We start from the raw sequence: 18,443 nt of genomic DNA on the forward strand, positions 1-18,443 counted from the left end.
GCTCTAAAAATTTCAGGTTAAAGTCACACATTGATCAAAATTGTTTTAATTTAACTTCATTTCTATTCATATCTTCTGTAATGAATAACAGGCTATCCTTCGGAAGCAAATACTTGTGTGATATCTGTGTTTACTTATCTGCAGCGTTAAGTCTCTTCTGTATTATAGTGGACGCGATGTTAACTGTATCTGTGATAAAGCGTCACCGTAACACTGAATTGACAACTACCGATGAACTTGCACGAATTCGGTTGAAGTAAATAATCAGCTATGTTTCACACATAAAAGTTGAAGAGTTATTACAGTTTAGAATTGATGGTTATTGAAATGAAAAGCGTGGATTATTTCTTATCTGCACTAGCTGTCACTAATGTGAAAGTGATAGACTAGAGAGAAGGCAGCTGCTAGTCAACGTCACCATCAAATCTTGGGCTGTTCTAGCTGGCTAGTGAGATGGACTTTCACATTATAATGCACCTGAAAGGACGGGTATTTTTGGTAAGATATTTTGAACCTACGATCCGCAAACTGAAAGTTGAGCGCTTAAGTCGCTAGGCTGTATCCAACAGTACATAAAATATATTTACTTTTTTATGAATGAAACATGTTTAAACTATTTTGAAATAAAAATTTAAAGACGTTTATGTATGTATTCAAAATGTATCTATAGATGGCGACATTTCCTTACAAGAAATGAAAATGTTGAAGATAATTATAGTTATTTAAAAAAGAAAGAAATACAGTACTGATCTTGACAGTAATTGATGAAATATCACACATGGTAGTACCACACTGTATTTATATTCATCACTGTCATTCAAACTGTTTGCTACATTGTTACTTGTGGTTTGAAGGGATTGTTTACACTTTGGGGTTGAATACCAATCATTAGGAGCATTAAATAATAATATTTCTGTGTTTCGCACCCGATTAGTCTAACATTTAGCAAAGAAAAAAATTATAAAGCCATTTAACTTACTAATCCATATAGATAGGGTCTCTAATATTCGTCATAATATTTGAAAAATGTTGCAAGTTTGGTGGAATATGTATCCTGTCAAAAATCATTTAAATCAAAGTTACGTATTAATAATATATTCATGTCAGAAAAACTTCATGGTCTCCGACTATGATAGTTTTAAGTAAATTATGGTAAAATAAAATCATTAAACGTTTTCGTGATATCCTTCTTGATTAATACTGACACGAAAAAAGTCTTAAAAATTTCAATTTATTTAATCTTATGAAGTCTAAAAACTTTTAATCTAAGTAACATCTTGACTTTTAAAAGCTTTTGATTTTTAAATCTGTCGAATTCTGTGAGTTAATTTATCAATTCAACTATGAATAATATTATTATATTATCTGTATGCCTAGCTAAGCGCTTCCTGTTTCCAACTCTTTCCTACATTAGCATGATGAAGTCAGATCATAAACAAAAGTGAGCGCTGATATGGCTGGTCTTCTGACTTTTAAACATTTATCAGAAGATAGCTACGTATTTCAAAGTCAAACACTGAATTGATTGGTTTTGTGAATCTTAAAGTTTATCCGAAGACGAAATTCTGACTAGTCTAGGTCTATGAATCTTAAGTTTATCAGAAGACGAAGACTGATTTGGTTGGTTTTGTAAATCCTAATGTTTGTCGAGGTTGAGTCCTGATTTGGCTGGTTTTGTTGAGTCCTAACTTTATCAAACTCGAGCTGTGAGTTGGCCAGCCTAAAATGGTCATACATGTACAGTCATGTGAAAAAGCTAGGACACCCTATGAAAGCCTGTGTATTTTTGTAACATTTTTGGATATATAGATATTTAATCACAGTTTCAACAATACTGAGAATAGGAATATAACTAAACAATTAAAACTGAAGAAAAGACTTTTCAAGATTTTCTGTAAATGTAATTTTACAAAAATGCATATTACAACTGAGGACAAAGTTAGGACACCCTACCCCCTAATAGCTAGTGTTACCCCTTTGGCTGAAATAACTGCAGTGAGACGCTTCTTGTAACCATCTACCAGTCTCTGACATCGGTCTGAAGAAAGTTTTCTCCACTCCTCAATGCAAAATTCTTTCAGCTGTAAGATGTTTGAGGGGTTTCTTGCATGTACAGCCCGTTTCAAGTCACCCCACAGCATCTCAATGGAATTAAGATCTGGGCTTTGACTCGACCATTACAGGACTCTCCATTTCTTAGTTTTCAGCCAGTCCTTGGTGGATTTACTGGTATGTTGTGGGTCATTGTCGTGTTGCAGGGTCCAGTTCCGCAACAGGTCCTGCTGCAGCAAAGCAGCCCCAAACCATGACACTTCCACCTCCATGCTTCACAGTTGGTATGATGTTCTTTTCCTGGAATGCTGTATTTGGTTTACGCCAAACATGTCTTCTGTTCTGGTGTCCAAATAATTCAATTTTGGACTCATCTGTCCAAAGAACGTTATTCCAGAAGTTCTGGTCTTTGTCTACATTCTCTCTGGCAAACTTCAGTCTGGCCTTGACGTTTCTCTTAGAGAGCAAAGGTTTCCTCCTTGCACACCTCCCATGCAAGTTAAACTTGTGCAGTCTCTTTCTGATTGCAGAAGCATGCATTTTCACATCAACAGTAGCCAGAGCCTGCTGTAGGTCCCGTGATGACATATTAGGATGTTTGGAGACCTCTTTTAGCATCTTGCGGTCTACTCTCGGGTTGAACTTGCTTGGACGACCAGACCTGGGCATGTTGGCAGTTGTTTTGAAAGCCCTCCACGTGTTGACTATTTTCCGGACAGTGGAATGGCTGATTTCAAAATCTTTTTGGATCTTTTTAAATCCCTTACCAGACTCATAAGCTGCTACAATTTTCTTTCGGAAGATCTCAGACAGCTCATTTGCTCTCACCATGGAGCTCACTCTCACTTCAACAGTCAGGAGCACACCAAACTAAATGTCTGACGTTTTGATAGGGCAAGCCTCATTCAAAATGCTGAGTAACGATCTTCTAATCATGTGCACCTGGTGTGATACACCTGTGTGTGAGTTGAGCCATTTTAAGTGGGAATAAATGTAGGGGTGTCCTAACTTTTTCCTCAGTTAGAATATGCATTTTTGTAGAATTACATTTACAGAAGATCTTGAAAAGTCTTTTCTTCAGTTGTAATTGTTTAGTTATATTCCTTTTATCTCTTAGTATTGTTGAAATTGAGAGTAAATATCTATATATCCAAAAATGTTACAAAAATACACAGGCTTGTAATCGGGTGTCCTAACTTTTTCACATGTCTGTACCAAGAGTTGACTGTCTCGATTACTGTAATTTTTATACAATAACCATAAAATGTCCGACGGTATATATAGGCTTTGTCTTAGGATTTTTGTCTGAAAAGAAGGATAAAAAAGCCTGAAATAGGACATATTTCCACTTTTTATAGGCTTTGAATTAGAAGGCACAAGTGCTTAATCAGTTACTACTTTTCACAGAGCAAGGTATGGAGTTAGCATCTAAGAATAACAAAAAATGAATAAACAGGAATACTATTTATCATTGATATAACAACAAAAAATGAATAAACAGGAATACTATTTATCATTGTCCTTCACACTAGCATATAAAAATAATAATTTGAGGTGATTTGTTGATCAATAACAACTACCAAGATTTTCATTTTGATATAATAGTTTTGGTAAATATAAATTAATTGTTCACCTCCTACATAGAATAATTTTTCACGAACACAAAAGTTAAGAAATTTAGCATATTTTGTTATTATAAAATATAAATAATTTAAATAATAAAAACATTAACTGAACATTTGACTTTATTTGAGATTTCTGTCATGACAGTAAATTATCTTCCTGCAATAGTACAATTTCAATATTGACTTCATTCAGATAAACGTTCTGAATTATTGTTTTTTGATAAATAAGCAAATTTAAACAAATAATAAATTAAGAGCTAGGCACACTTAATCCAAACTAAGTTGACTTGCCATGTCGGAGCTCGGCACAGCAGACAAGAAGAACTGTAAAAGGTTATTTCAGTCACTTTTTTGTATTTTTTCTGTGTATAATACGCTTAACAATAAATTTATAAAAACTATTAAAACTAATATTACAGTTTAATAATAAGAAGGGTTAGAGCTCTCATTGGGCCATTATATGTGACAGTCAACACCACTATTCTTTGGAAAAAAAGAGTAGCCCAAGAGTTAGAGTTAGCCATTGGGTGATGTTGATTAGCTGCTATCTTCCCTCTTGTCTGTCACTGCTAAATTAGGGATAGCCCTCAAGGAGATTTGCGCAAAATTCAACACAAATAAAACCAATGACAAGTAAGTTTATCAATGATTTTACGTAATTGCGAGAATTATAACGGTAACCAGGTTATGAAAAATACTATATAGTTGAATTGCTATTTTCACTAACCAGTATGTTCTTTGCAGATAACCATAGATATATAATACTAAAGAGAGCCGCAAATAGAACTCTGAATCATATAGCCCATTCTAAGTAAATCACTGCTTTCACCATTTGTTTCGAAAAAAAATGAGGCCCTCACGTATAATTATTTGTTTATAAACATATTGATATCAACAGCTCAGATTTAAGCAATGTTTTACTAAGTCATGGGTGATTAGTGAATTACATTTCTCTATCAGATATTGACTGTTAACGTTATATTTGAAAATTAATTACCCTTAGAAATACGTATGAAATATGAAGTATTGAAAAACTGTTACAGTACCCATTTGTTAAATAAGAATATAATAGTAATTATTTTGTTAACTGTACAATACTCCATGACGCTGTATAAGGAATATAACTAGTAAATATTCGCATAATTAACACTGTAGCATTTACAACTTTGTTCCAAGGAAAAGGAACGAAGGATATAACGTTATATCAGATACCGTTATTAAATATATGAAGATAAAGTGGTATTAGTACATGTGATTTAATATATAAATATAATATTAATTTCACTCCTATAAAACCTCTAAGTAATGTAGCATAACTAATGAACTGGTGAAAATATATAAATTAATAACATCGCTAATCACAGATGCTCCTTGTAATATTTTTTATATTCATTTATGAAATGTAAAAGTGAAAACCTTTAAAATTTCGTCGCGAATAAAACGTTTTGTTGCAACAGTTTATTTTACTGAGCGTATTTTATCAATATTCGGTAAATAAAATGCGAAGTGTAGATCACTTAATATAACGAAAGTTTTTTTATTTCCACTAGTACTTTTACATAAACAACGATAGGCACAACTTCTCGATAGAAATTATAATCTTCTCTGCCAATTTTCTCTTGCATACGTTATTCTTTTTTAGTATCTCTATTACTTCTTTGAAAACACAATCTCAGTATTTGCAGCGCAAAGTGACTAAATGGCTGACTCGGTAATCAGTCAACAGTTCAATTTAGTCTCGCCTAAAACGCGTCTTATATCCTTCAAATACAAGGTGGCCCGTAAGTCCCTACCCGTCCATATGTTACCATGTTATATTCAATTACGCATGTATTATAATTTCTTTTCTTTTTTGTCAGAGAAATATGGCCGATTTAAGCCCATTTACACTTGAAAATGCGTCGCATAATATTATGCAGCGAGAATGAGGGACAGCACACAGATACACTGGATACATAAGATATATGGATGGATAGGGACTTACGGGCCACCCTGTATATTCTTAAACTCTCAAAAATTTTCTGGTTTTCAAGCTACATGCTCGTCTCATATCGTTATTAATTTTTCTAGCCAAAAATAATACAACTTTTTTTTTTTAAAGAGAAAGCTTACAACAGTTTGTTGTAGTCTTTCAAACTTTATGCTTATTGGGCATTTTAAAATGTGTCAGAAACATTGTGTATTACAAGCTTAGTTAAGGAGAATGTAGCATGAGAAATGAGTGAAACAGATCTAACTAAGAAGCCTTCTGGGTAGACATGACGTCAACATTGAGGCTACGTCACTTACACTGGGGAATCCTTATTCCAGATTGATCATTCACTGAGCGAGAGATTTGTGTTCGTGTTAGTTAAGTGTCTATCTAGCTGTAGGTCTGCTCAACTCATACACGGCTGTGGTATGTTAACTTCTCTCTATTACTATGTTTGTGTTCTGCATTAGTTAAAAGGATACATTCTGGCTCTCTCTTTCTGGCCAAAAATGGAAGAATTTGTTTTGAAGAAGTGTTAAATGTTAATTTTCAAAAAATGCCCCAAACCTATTATTACGTTTCAAAAACCCAGTAAATGCTACTAGCAAAAGTAACTTGATTTTCTGCTTATTTCATTATTCAAGTTTCTTAAAACTAAGTTCAAAATAATTTATATGGCATTCAAAACTGGTTAATTTAATGATTTTTCTTACATAAGTATCCCTCTTGACACAACTTTATTACACAGAATGCTAAACTTCCGTCTATATGGTATATATTCAATCCTAGACCTCGGTATAGTGTGATTTATATATAACTTTAATTGCTTTAAAAAGAGAACTATGTTTGTTTAGAATAATTGTGAGTTATTAACAAAAGAAAAAGTATTTCGCTCGTAACTTCTCTTTCTCAGAAACACGTAATGAAATATCTATTTAAATATATTTATCTTTGATTTCAAAGTGGTTTGATTATATAATATTGACTACGATTTGTCTTGTATCTGTAGTAAGTATATTGCTATGCAATAGCTTTTAGGGCTAAGACGTCGAAAATGACACGTAAGGAAACGTGTAACACCTTTAAATACAGTGCTGGTAAAGATGGTGCATTTATGACTATGTATTTTTTTCTATATTCATTCCACATTAAATATGTCTTCAACTTCAACTATATTTTTTAAGGTAGTAAAAGATATTCCAAGCAAAATTATATGAAGGAAACGGTTGCCAGGTGTCCAACAGTTGCTTAAATAAACATAGTGGTATAAAATTTCAATGTTTTAAGGCTATTGTTAAACATCTATACGTATATGTATACATATGTATAAATAAGAATACAGTGTGACAGTATTGTATATATTGTAATAATACGTTGTACAACTAAGTTTCTGTAATTAAAACCAGTATACTCTGCTATATTACACATTTAAGGCAAAACCAGTACATTTTGACCAATTCAGATCAAAATACAATTAATATTTCTCCAGCGTCACCAGATCAGGATAAGTAGCTTCTATGCTGTTTGTCACAGTGTTATGCTATCTTATGTTGCCCTGGTGTTCTGCTTTACACTATTTTTATTATTTTTGATGTAGACGTGTGTTTTTTTGTAATAATTTTATATCGACTTCATGTTCTACTTTATAAAAATGTGTTATTTTATATTAGTTTTATTATATGTGACATACACCTGGTGTTCAGCTTTGCAATGTTTTTATGGCGTTTGAGGAACACTTGAGGTGTTGTTTTACATTGGTTTTATAATATTTGATTTATATCTGGTATGTTGCTTGATAATATTGCATGACTTTAATATGGATCTGGTGCTAATGTTGTTGTTTTTATCCATGCACCATGACTCGGCATGACCAGGTGGTTAAGGCACTCGACTCGTAATCTGAGGGTCGCGGGTTCGAATCCCCGTCACAACAAACATGCTCGACCTCCCAGTCGTGGGGGCGTTGTACTGTTACGGTCAATCCCTCTATTCATTGGTAAAAGAGTAGCTCAAGAGTTGGCAGTGGATGGTGATAACTAGCTGCGTTCCCTCTAGTCTTACACTGCTAAATTAGGGACGGCTAACACAGATAGCCCTCGAGTAGCTTTGCGCAAAAATTCAAAACAAACCAAACTCTGCACCACTATTATCCCTGTATAACAATATTTCTTTTATAGCTGTTGAATGATGTTGGTAAGACATGATGCTGGATCAAAATGATCATGTGTTAAAAGACACGTTTGTATAAATATGTATATATACATATTTTTTAGTAAAATGAAGTTTTTTAATTACACTATTTATTTTCAGTTTATACCAAACCACCATAACTCTGGCACAGGTTTTTCTCACGTATTCTTATTGATGTTGTTTGATGTAATACTTGTTTTCAAGGCACGGCATGGCCAAGTTGTTGAGGCATTCGACTCGTAATCTATTCGAGGGTTCGAATCCCCATCACACCAAACATGCTCGCCCTTTCAGCAGTGGGGGCGTTATAATGTGACGGTCAATCCCACTATTCGTTGGTAAGAGTAGCCCAAGAGTTGGAGATGGGTGGTGATGACTAGCTACCTTCCCTCTAGTCTTACATTAATAAATTAGGGACAACTAGCGTAGATAGCCCTCGTATAGCTTTGAGCGAAATTCAAAATAAACCAAACCATTTGTTTTCAATTTCAAATCAGTATTTTATTGTTTATTGTTATCATTCACAAATATTTGAGTCATTCTTCACTTTAAAAAATTTAGAATTGTTCGAAACTTTAAAATTAAAATATGATTTTTTATTACTATCACGTTTTCATTATATTATTTAAGAAAAATAAAACTACGTGTCATTTAGAATCTTTATGATTTGAAGCAGGTTAAACATTCCTTAAAAAATCATTCTTGAAACTTTTGCTTATCAGTTATTTCCACCTGTTAGTTTTTTACATTAATTAGTCAAGTATCTCTGAGTTGTTTTTATTTCATTTAATTTGTTATGTAGTCAGATAGTTTGAAACAAAGGAGAGAAAAATAGGCTCGAACGGAAAACTAAAACAAACAAGCCCTTCATTAGCTTGAGCTCGTTGTTCTAGCTTGCAGCTTTAGAGCGAGAGAAGATTAATCCGCGATAGACAACGTCTCTTATATTAATTACATTGATTTGCTGTCGTTGAAGGTTTTAAATAATAAAAGGGGGCGTATTAACGAAACCTAACATGAGTCATCCAGGAAGTACTCCATTTCTGGCTTCTGAACATAGAATCTTACCTTTAAATGGTAATGAACTCTTCTATTTTAAGCACGTGATCCATACAAGTATTCTGACGTATCTTAGGTAAAGGATGTACTTTTAAAACACTAAAAACACATACTTTAACAGGTACACGTCTGGTAGACACTTATTAATTTGGACAAGTTGAGTAGTTTAAAATTTATAAACTTGAGAAAGCACAGAATTTTGTATAGAATACTTCTAAATGTTCACAAATGTTTATTTTTATTAAAATAACATCATAGCTATTTTCAATGAAATGGTGTTATGCAGTTATATGTGTTACTTCTGTGTAGTGTTTGGATATTTGAAATTAAAGATAATCTGGAAAATTTCAACTTACATACATTTTTATTTCATAATATTGTTGTCTTATCTTCCCACAGATAAGCTTGGTTAATCTTCAAGGCTGTCTTCTTTCAACATGAAACCGTTCCTATCTACGAACTAGATTTATTCATAGTTAGAATCCGATAATTTGTATTTATTTCTCTTAAATTAGAGTCTCCAAGTGAGTCAATGGTACATTTAAGGACTCACATGATAAAATTCTGGGTTCGATTTCCCGCGGTGACCAGAATACATATGTAGATTTGAAGTAAAAAGCAACAACTCCTCTTGAAAATTTGTCTCGCGTTGAATGCCCTTGTGTAGCGTTATTTATATTTTATAACATGTTGTAAGCAAGACTAAAAAGTGTCGTTGATTGCTATAGCAACATATTTCACTAATTATATATTTAGAAAAGACGTGTTAGTGGAAAGTAACGTTAGATACTCATATAATTGTATGTCCTCCTAGTTCCTTTGTGCATATTGAAAATCTGTCAATTGTGATGTTATTAAGCGAACACAAAATCCAAACATTAGTTAGTTTGTAAGGCTGTAGTAAAAGATAAAACAGTAAATATGTAATAACTATTTTGGTGTTGTGTTTTACGTTAAAATTTAAGAAAGCAGAATGGCTAAAAATCTTTAAATAAAAAATAATTAAAATTATCTTGCTAAAATTTGACTTTAAATTAAATACAAAGGCAAGTAATTTTAAAACTTAACAAGAACTTTTGCTATAGTTACACGTACTTTTAACAAAACAAATGCGTGAAAAGGAGGTTGTCTGCAATCTTTTTTTGATTTTTGAAATAAATAAATAACTTTTATATTATGTAGATTGTAACAACAGAGCATTTACACAAAATAAAATTGACTAGGATCAGTTTTTCATATCTGTAATTCTACCTCTTGTCAGAAACGAGATATTTTTTGAATAAAGTTTTAAATTTCAGCTGAAAACGTATTATTAGAAAGTTGTAACTGGAGCATAAGGTGAATGTCTACAGATGTTTAATGTATTCGTACATAACAAACCTAATAAGCCCAAGTATCTCATAGACAAGTTCTGCTGAATATGCACCACCTAGCGGTAACAAGTGTAGTTTATTTCTGATATCTACAAGAATGTAATGTATTCGTAAATCCCATGTGCCCGAAATGGAAAGCAGCCATACAATAAAATAACATTCGTAAAATATCAACTGAACACTTTAATACAGTTTTCAATATTAGGAAACTTTATACATGCTTTTGATTAATGTAGTATAAATTGTAGCGATAATTAGATTTCTGAGCCCTGTATCTGATTACGGGCCAGGCATGCCCGGGTGATTAAGGTAGTCGACGAGTAATTCGAGGGTCTCGAGTTCGAATCCTAGTCACATCAAACATGCTTGCCCTTTCAGCCGTGGGAGCGCTATAATATTAGGTCAATCCCACTATTCGTTGGTAAAAGAGTAGTCCAAAGGTTGGTGGTGGGAGGTGATTACTAGCTGCCTTCCCTCTAGTCTTACATTGCTAAATTAGGGACGGCTGGCGCAGATAGCCCTCGAGTAGCTTTGCGCGAAATTCCAAAAACAAAACAAAAAACAGTATTTGGTAATTTAGTTTCGATAGGCCTAGGGTGTGTAAATCATTGAATTAGTATTTATTTGTCTTTATATAAAATAATACAGATAAATACAAATATACCTTTGCTGTGAAGAAAAATTATCAAATGTTACAAATTAATTTAATACCTCGACCATAATGAGTATTTGTTTGTATTTCATACATTGCCAGTATTCTCTTCGTAGTGTACATAACGTATATTTTCAGAGACAAATGAGTATTAAAACCATACTTTGATAAGTTGAAATGGTAATTTAGCAAATTTTTACACACTTTTGTTGCTTTATTTCACAATTAATTAATATCCTGAGTATTAATTAGTTATAACTATTTTAACGAGTCCTTTTCACATAGTGGGTGTCCTTTCCGTAAAAAAATAATCCTTTTCGCATTGTATGCCGATGTTAAACCAACATATATGATAAACTTTGGTTTTCGAAACAACCTCATTCGTGTGTTCCCAATATATTACTAGTTCATCTCTGACTATATGTTAGTTTTAATTACAGATACCTATGCCACGAATTATTTAGAATTATACCACCCAAGTCCTATGGACTTTATTGAAAGCAAATATTGCATTACTACTTTAAACCGGAGACGATTGTAGCAGCATGTGGCTTTGTAGTGAACAAACCAGAATGATAATATGAAAATTTACGGCACGCAGCCCAATGGCGAAAAAAACCACAAAACAACAAACATTCCGCACTTTGTAAAAGTAGGATCCAAATTCCATTATTCGGTCAGACAAGAGTAGCCTAAGAGTTGGCGGTGGGTGCAACTCAATAGCCGCCTTCCCTCAAGTCCATCAAGTACAAACTAAAATATGGATGTCTGTAGACAACCGTTTGTATAGTTTTGTGGGAAATTTTCAAAGTAACAGTGAGAAAGTCCTTAATAATATGAGATCGCTATCCACTGGTTGTGAGTCCAAACAGAAAATTATGAGAAAAAAGAAAAACGAGAAGAAATATATAAATAACGCCAATGTTTAATGTTGTAATTTTATATATTTTTCATGACATCAGTGGACTGGCAAACGTTCCATCTGTTTTTCTGTAACGTGACTATAAGAGGAGATACACTGGATAACAAAACCAATCCGAGTCTATATTATCAAGTCTCTTCTGAGAAGGCTTAGTGATGTAAGATATTTTCATTAATTTTGTTCTCTCAAAATGCTTTAACTTTCATAAAAAGGTGACATTGTAATTTTTAATGTGTAGTTTGCTGGAGGAAGACATAACACGAAATACATTGAGCTATCAGTACCTGTGGCTGAAATGATACAAACGATAGTATTAGGACTTGTGTATACCTTTAACAGAGCGAGTAGGTGACAGCTGTTATAACCTTTAGGCTATTGAATGCTTTCAGAAGGAAGTCGTGAAGTGTTACTTTTGGCCTACTTCACATACACTATTTATTCATGATATGGGACAGTTTTATGTATGGTTTATATAAGTATATAGCGAAACATACTTTGAATGCTGAGTATAAGTAACTTAAATATGTAAGATTCATATTAGTCTACTGCATATTAAATGAAGCTTTCTAAAATACTTGTTATTCTTGAGTAACATGTAATATTTATTCAAAAAATAAAGTAAAAGAGCGTTAACTCAGCAAACCATGTGAAAGCGTGCGTGGTGGGTTGGAAGTAGGTCCTTTTTCTAAGGACATGTCTCGAGTCTCAAAATTACTAACTACGGCACTGCTAATGTTACATATTCGTCCCTAAAAAGATTCAGTCACGAGATTACTGAATAAAACCGACTTATTTTGCAAAAATAAAATGCAGTAGAGGCACTATAGTAAAAGTCACGAAATTATTTTTTAAAGTCGAATATAATGGGATTTATATTTATTATCTTTTGTGGGAATATTTATGATGTAACAAACGAAGGATCGCTATTCTAGGACTCATGGACTAAAGGCTTAAAAATTCGATTGAAAATCATCATGAAATAAAGCATTTGTTTGTTCTGTATACTTATTAAATATATACAGTTCTGTACTAGGGAAGTGTGAAGAGAACTTTCTTTTCCGTCCCCCGCTGGCACAGCAATAAGTCTACGGATTTACAACGCTAAAATTATGGGTTCGATTCCTCTCAGTGGACTCAGAAGATAGCCCGATGTGGCTTTGCTATAAGAAAACACCAACACCAATCTTTCTTTTCCAAACAGAACAACAGTGGACAACAGATTAATGTCGTTCTAGAACGTTTCAATAAAATGGCGGAAATAAGAAAAACAAACTTCTCATATCTCTACTGTATATAAAATGAGTAATATGATAACATATTAATTATATTTTACTTGTGAGTTGCAACCACAGAATTATAAAGCTCAAGTGTAGATAAAGATGACCTACGTTTTTGTTTTGTTTTTTACTAGGATATGGAAAACGAATTAATTCCACTCAGCTAATAACAGTTTCTCATATTATATCATAAATGCTGTAACTAAAGTGCTTAGCTTCCTAGTTCCACTCAGCTAATAACAGTTTCTCATATTATATCATAAATGCTGTAACTAAAGTGCTTAGCTTCCTTGCTTTTCTTTATTGAAGTTAATACGATGTTCTAATTGGTATTCATCATTCTCTTCTTCGACGACTGGCCCGGCATGGCCAAGCGCGTTGAGGCATACGACTCAAGAAGGCATGTTTTCAACAAGTGTGGATTAACATGTAATTTTCATAAGTTCTGACAGTTAAGAGCCTCAGAAGACATGCTGTTTATACTTTGAAAAACCGTATAATATGAATATCTAATAATTATTCAGAATTCACAGTAAGAACAGAAACTATATCTAAGTGGAAGTGTTGAGTTTTATTGTTAGCAAAAAGTAAGTAAGAATTTTTTTTTTTAAATGGTAGTGTCAGTAATTGTGGTATTCTCAGAATTTTGGGTAATTTATAATTGGAGAACCAGAAGAATAAATTGCGAAATAAGTGTGAATTTAACTACAAACAAAGTTCAAGCTATGAAATAAACACATTGGACACAATGCCAGAAAATTAAAACTAAATTTATGTCAAAGACAAAACCAGAGCACGGAATTGTGTTAGGTTACTGGAGGGTCATCTTCTACTACACTCGTAAATTAATTGACTGGTGTTCTTTCTTTGAGATATCCTTTCGTAAACAAACTCATTTAGTATTCTGTGTAGTTCTGTTTAAATCTAAACGTTCCTTATTTAAATACAAATATTGGATTTACCAATAATGACTGGCGCTACCACATGGCTGGTCACTATCTTTCAACACAGTGAAGGCCGTACTTTCTAGATATCATCTACCTAACACTACCATTGCTGTCGTTGACCTGTTCTTACAAAGTGTAGCATTGCAGCACCATTTTTAGGCAGGGAGAGCCGGAATTACATCCAGACGACAACGAAGGAAAAAGACAATTAAAACGAACTCAGCGATTTTATGGGACATGTTTTACATGAAAACTGCATAGATTCAAAATAAATGAAATTTTGAAAATTACTATAGTATATGCTTGCGTGCCAAATAGTCGCAGAAATAACGATACAGTGAAAGAACTGCCACTGTTCCTAATAAAAATGTCAGGTGTCACTATTTTTACATGAAAAAACTTTAAATGGTCAAATCGCGGAAAAACAAAGTAAGCTTGGTACAAATAGATAGTCCCCTAGTTCTTGTTGCTTGAAGCTAAGTTCAAAGCTGCTTAATGGATTATCTGTGCTCTGTACATTACGTGTATCGAAACCCAGTTTTTAGCGTTGTAAGTCCGCAGACATGCTCCTGCGTCACTGGGAGTCGACCCTAACTTTGAAGTTCGTCTGTTAATTTAAACTCTTTCAAAAAATACACCTGTGTGTTACTATTTACCTTTCTAACTTTTTTTTTTATATTCTATCCCTGATAAAGAGATTGTATACATAAAATGAAACAGATTTTTAGGCAGTTAATTTAATGACGCTGAGAATAGAGAATTTAAGTAGGTCAGCATTGTTTTTATAGTATCATAGCGATGATACGGTTAAAACCTTGTGCAAAGCAATTACTATCCCTCAATATATGATAACATTTATGAGGTGGGTTTTCCTTCTGTTCTTCCCCTGCTAGTACAGCAGTAAGTCTACGGATTTACAACGCTAAAATTAGAGGTTCGATTCCCTTCGGTGGGCTCAGCAGATAGCTTGATGTGGTTTTGCTATAAGAAAACACTCTCTTCTATTCTTGCTTATACAGATAATGAAATGATACTATTTAGTTAAACCATGAAACAATAAATAAATGCAAACAACTTACATACCTTAGTTGATAATAGAAATGATATTACATTACAATAAGACAAATTATAGTTTTGATCATACCAGTTTGTTTGTTTTTGAATTTCGCGCAAAGCTACATGAGGGCTATCTGCGCTAGCCATCCCTAATTTAGCAGTGTAAGACTAGAGGGAAGGCAGTTAGTCATCACCGCCTAACGCCAACTCTTGGGCTACTCTTACCAGCGAATAGTAAGATTGGTTGTAACATTATAACGCCCCCAAGGCTGAAAGGGCGAGCATGTTTGGTCTAACGCGGATTCGAATCCGCAATCCTCGGATTAAAGGTCAAGTGCCTTAACCACCTGATCATGCCGGACCTAATCACACCAGATCAGCTACGTTATAACATTCGAATCTAGTTAAAACATATAAGTCATGAAAATGTCACAAAATGTACTTGTTAGTCTGACATCCAACAAGAACATTTTAAATTAATAGCTAACAAAGGCAGTGCAAACTATGCGGAAGAAGATGTTTAAAATGTATTTTAATAATTCACAGGAATGAATTTCGTTGTCGACTCATCTGACACGTAGCTGTAGCTTAAACTGTCTACTAGGATTTCTGAGACTAACCGAAAAAACAGCTGTTATAATTGAATTTAAAATATGATTATAAAACATACGATTTCTCATCATTTATCTTAATTAAGCTAAACTTGCATACTGTTGTATCCAGTTCTTTTCACAACCACTAGGAGAGCATTTTGTTCTGACAAAAATGAGCTATCTTATTCAGTAAAAATGTGTTAAAGAAATAAAGAAGTTCTTAATTACAGTCTCTGGCGGTAACATTTTTTATATCGTCTAACAGAAGATGAAACATAGAATATATAAACAACATTGTTCATACACTCAAAACTTTTGACTTGCATATAAAAAACTGATTTTGTTTTCTAAAAAAAAGTAGTTTTACTGATCGATCTGAATCTCTATATAAATAAATGATGTTGTTATTTACAGATCTCCTTTTTACCAAGTTTTCTGGTGTTTTCAGTACAATTTATTTATTTTTAATTTATTACCAATGTTTCTACACCTGCAAGAGTAGTCTGGAGCTTCCTCTACGTTAAAAATTGTTCAAGTGGCTTGAACCCCCTTTTTACTAAACTCACAAGTGGCTCGAGTTTGGTTTGTTTTGAATTCTGCATAAAGCTACCACCCACGGCCAACTCTTGGGCTGCTCTTTTACCAACAAATAGTGGGATTAACCGTCACATTATAACGCCCCCACGACTAAAATGGGCGAGAATGTTTGGTGCGACCGGGATTCGAACCCGCGACCCTCGGATTACGAGTCGAACGCCTTAACCCATCTGGCCGTGTTGGGTTTGAATTTACTCTTTTCTTCAAACAGGTCCAAGTGTGTTTGATCCTCCCTTTTGTAATATTCATGCAAGTAAGTTAAAACGTTCTCTTTACTAAATTCGTTCAACTGGTTTTGAATTTCCTCTTTACTAAATCTATAGAAGTCGATGTAAGCCTCTTCTTTTACTAACTATAAAAGTGAAGTAGAATCTTATATTTACTAAATTTATAGAAGTGAGGATTGAACTTAGTCTTTAGTATGTACAAAAATGGGACTGAACTTAGTTTTTAGTAATTTATAGAATTGGGTTGAAACTTCCTTCTAATTTCTCATATTTCGTTATGTTTCTACGGTTATTTTTTTAACATCATCTCGCATGCTTGAATTTTCACGTAGCTTTTCAAAATATCATTTAAAATATACGAAACAAATATTAGAACGAATATTCGTTTTAGCTAATTAACAACTAGTTACATTTTTATATTAAAAACTTCTCTCTCTTTTTTTCTTTTGTAACTACAGAAAAGTCGAGAATGTAATTTTTGTTGTAGAGCTCTAATATTTTCATTCATTGGCTGTATCCTCTGCTCTGAATTACGGTTTCCCTTGTTTCATGGCTCATCGTCACCGCTTAAATAAGAAGACTAACAAAATGCAGTTGTGCCTCTTATAATGCAGTGTGAATATAATATTTATAAAGTTTCTGAGCCTTTTTTTAACTGCCGACATTATAACTTAGATAATTTAGTTGTATGAATAAGTTCATGGAATTGCGCCTAATATATTATACCACATTATACAGTGGATTTACTTCACTGCATTTTCTATATTTACCTTTGGTGAGCTCCTCAGCGGTATGTCTGCGGACTTACAACGCTAAAAATCGGGTTTCGATACTCGTGGTGGGCAGAGCACAGATAGTCCATTGAGTAGCTTTGTGCTTAATTCATAAACAACAACAACTTTGGTGAAGATGAAAGAAATATTTTATTTAATCATTAAACAGGTGGTTCGCTGTATAAATATCGTATAATATATTAGACGCAATACCATAATATTATTCGCACGTCTAAATTAATTTAGAATGCTACATGGTGAGCTAAAAACGATTTAGAAACCTCATAAATATTCGATACATTTTTATTGACAGAGAAGAAATATCTGTTTAGTTTATAGAATAAAAGCAATTTTAGACTGTAAACAAAATCACCTCTGGTTGGTTGTCGTCTTCAGGTATTAAATGTAAAGTGTTTGTACAAAACTAACGAAAACGATTTCTGTCCCATTCTTGTAACTTTAAACTATTCTATGTTATTGAACGTGAGTAAGGGACTGTCTATACATACAACCAAAGAAACTGTCACGTAGCCTTTGTAATAAAGCTATGCTCTCTTTCCGAAGAACTATTTTAATGGTATTTTGAGGTTTTGTACTCATCACCTAAAAGAAGGTAACTTGTATTTTGTATTTTTAGAACTAAAATGTTAACTCTAAAGTATTAAAAGTTTCGTTTATGCTGTTGCACGTACGTGTGTGAAAGCTGCATGTTTCAGTTTGAAATTTACATTAAAAAGAAAACTTTAAATAAAGTACGACAACTAAACACGATAAGTTAATAAAGATTTATAAAAGTGAATTAAATAATATAAACCTCTTTTTCTGCTCATGTCGAATAACAAATCACATGCCATTACCAGATGACAACTGCACTTTTGAGCAATAAAAGCTCTCAGTTTAGCTGAGGACAGAACGTGCTTATCGGCAGCACTTGTCATCTGAAATGACTTTTTTCCGCTGAGAAGAGAATTGACTGTCATTCTTATACCTCATTAACACCGAAAAGTACAGTGTGTTTACTGAAGCGTCTCGGCAATAAGTCTGAGGGCTCACAGCTTTAAAAACCGGGTTTCGATACTAGTGGTGATCATGCACAGGTGGCTAGTTGTGTGGTTTTGTGCTTAAGAG

The 18,443-nt window shown here is 33.3% G+C and overlaps 1 protein-coding gene across 3 annotated transcripts in view; it reads left to right on the forward strand.

Moving 5' to 3' along the window:
• LOC143250483 (synaptotagmin-12-like) overlaps positions 1–18,443 on the forward strand; it is a 61,814-nt gene that overhangs the window by 7,969 nt on the left and 35,402 nt on the right. The window contains exon 1 of one of the 3 annotated variants that reach the window (XM_076501080.1): positions 6,006–6,075. The exons of 1 other annotated variant lie outside the window; for it this stretch is intronic. The gene's annotated coding sequence lies outside the window, so the exon portion shown is untranslated. Of the gene's footprint in view, positions 1–6,005; positions 6,076–18,443 lie in introns of those variants that run through there. One more of the 3 variants, XM_076501089.1, reaches the window with a different exon arrangement.

The sequence above is a fragment of the Tachypleus tridentatus genome, chromosome 1 (genome assembly GCF_004210375.1).
Source record: "Tachypleus tridentatus isolate NWPU-2018 chromosome 1, ASM421037v1, whole genome shotgun sequence".
NCBI classification, from domain to species: Eukaryota; Metazoa; Arthropoda; class Merostomata; order Xiphosura; family Limulidae; genus Tachypleus; species Tachypleus tridentatus.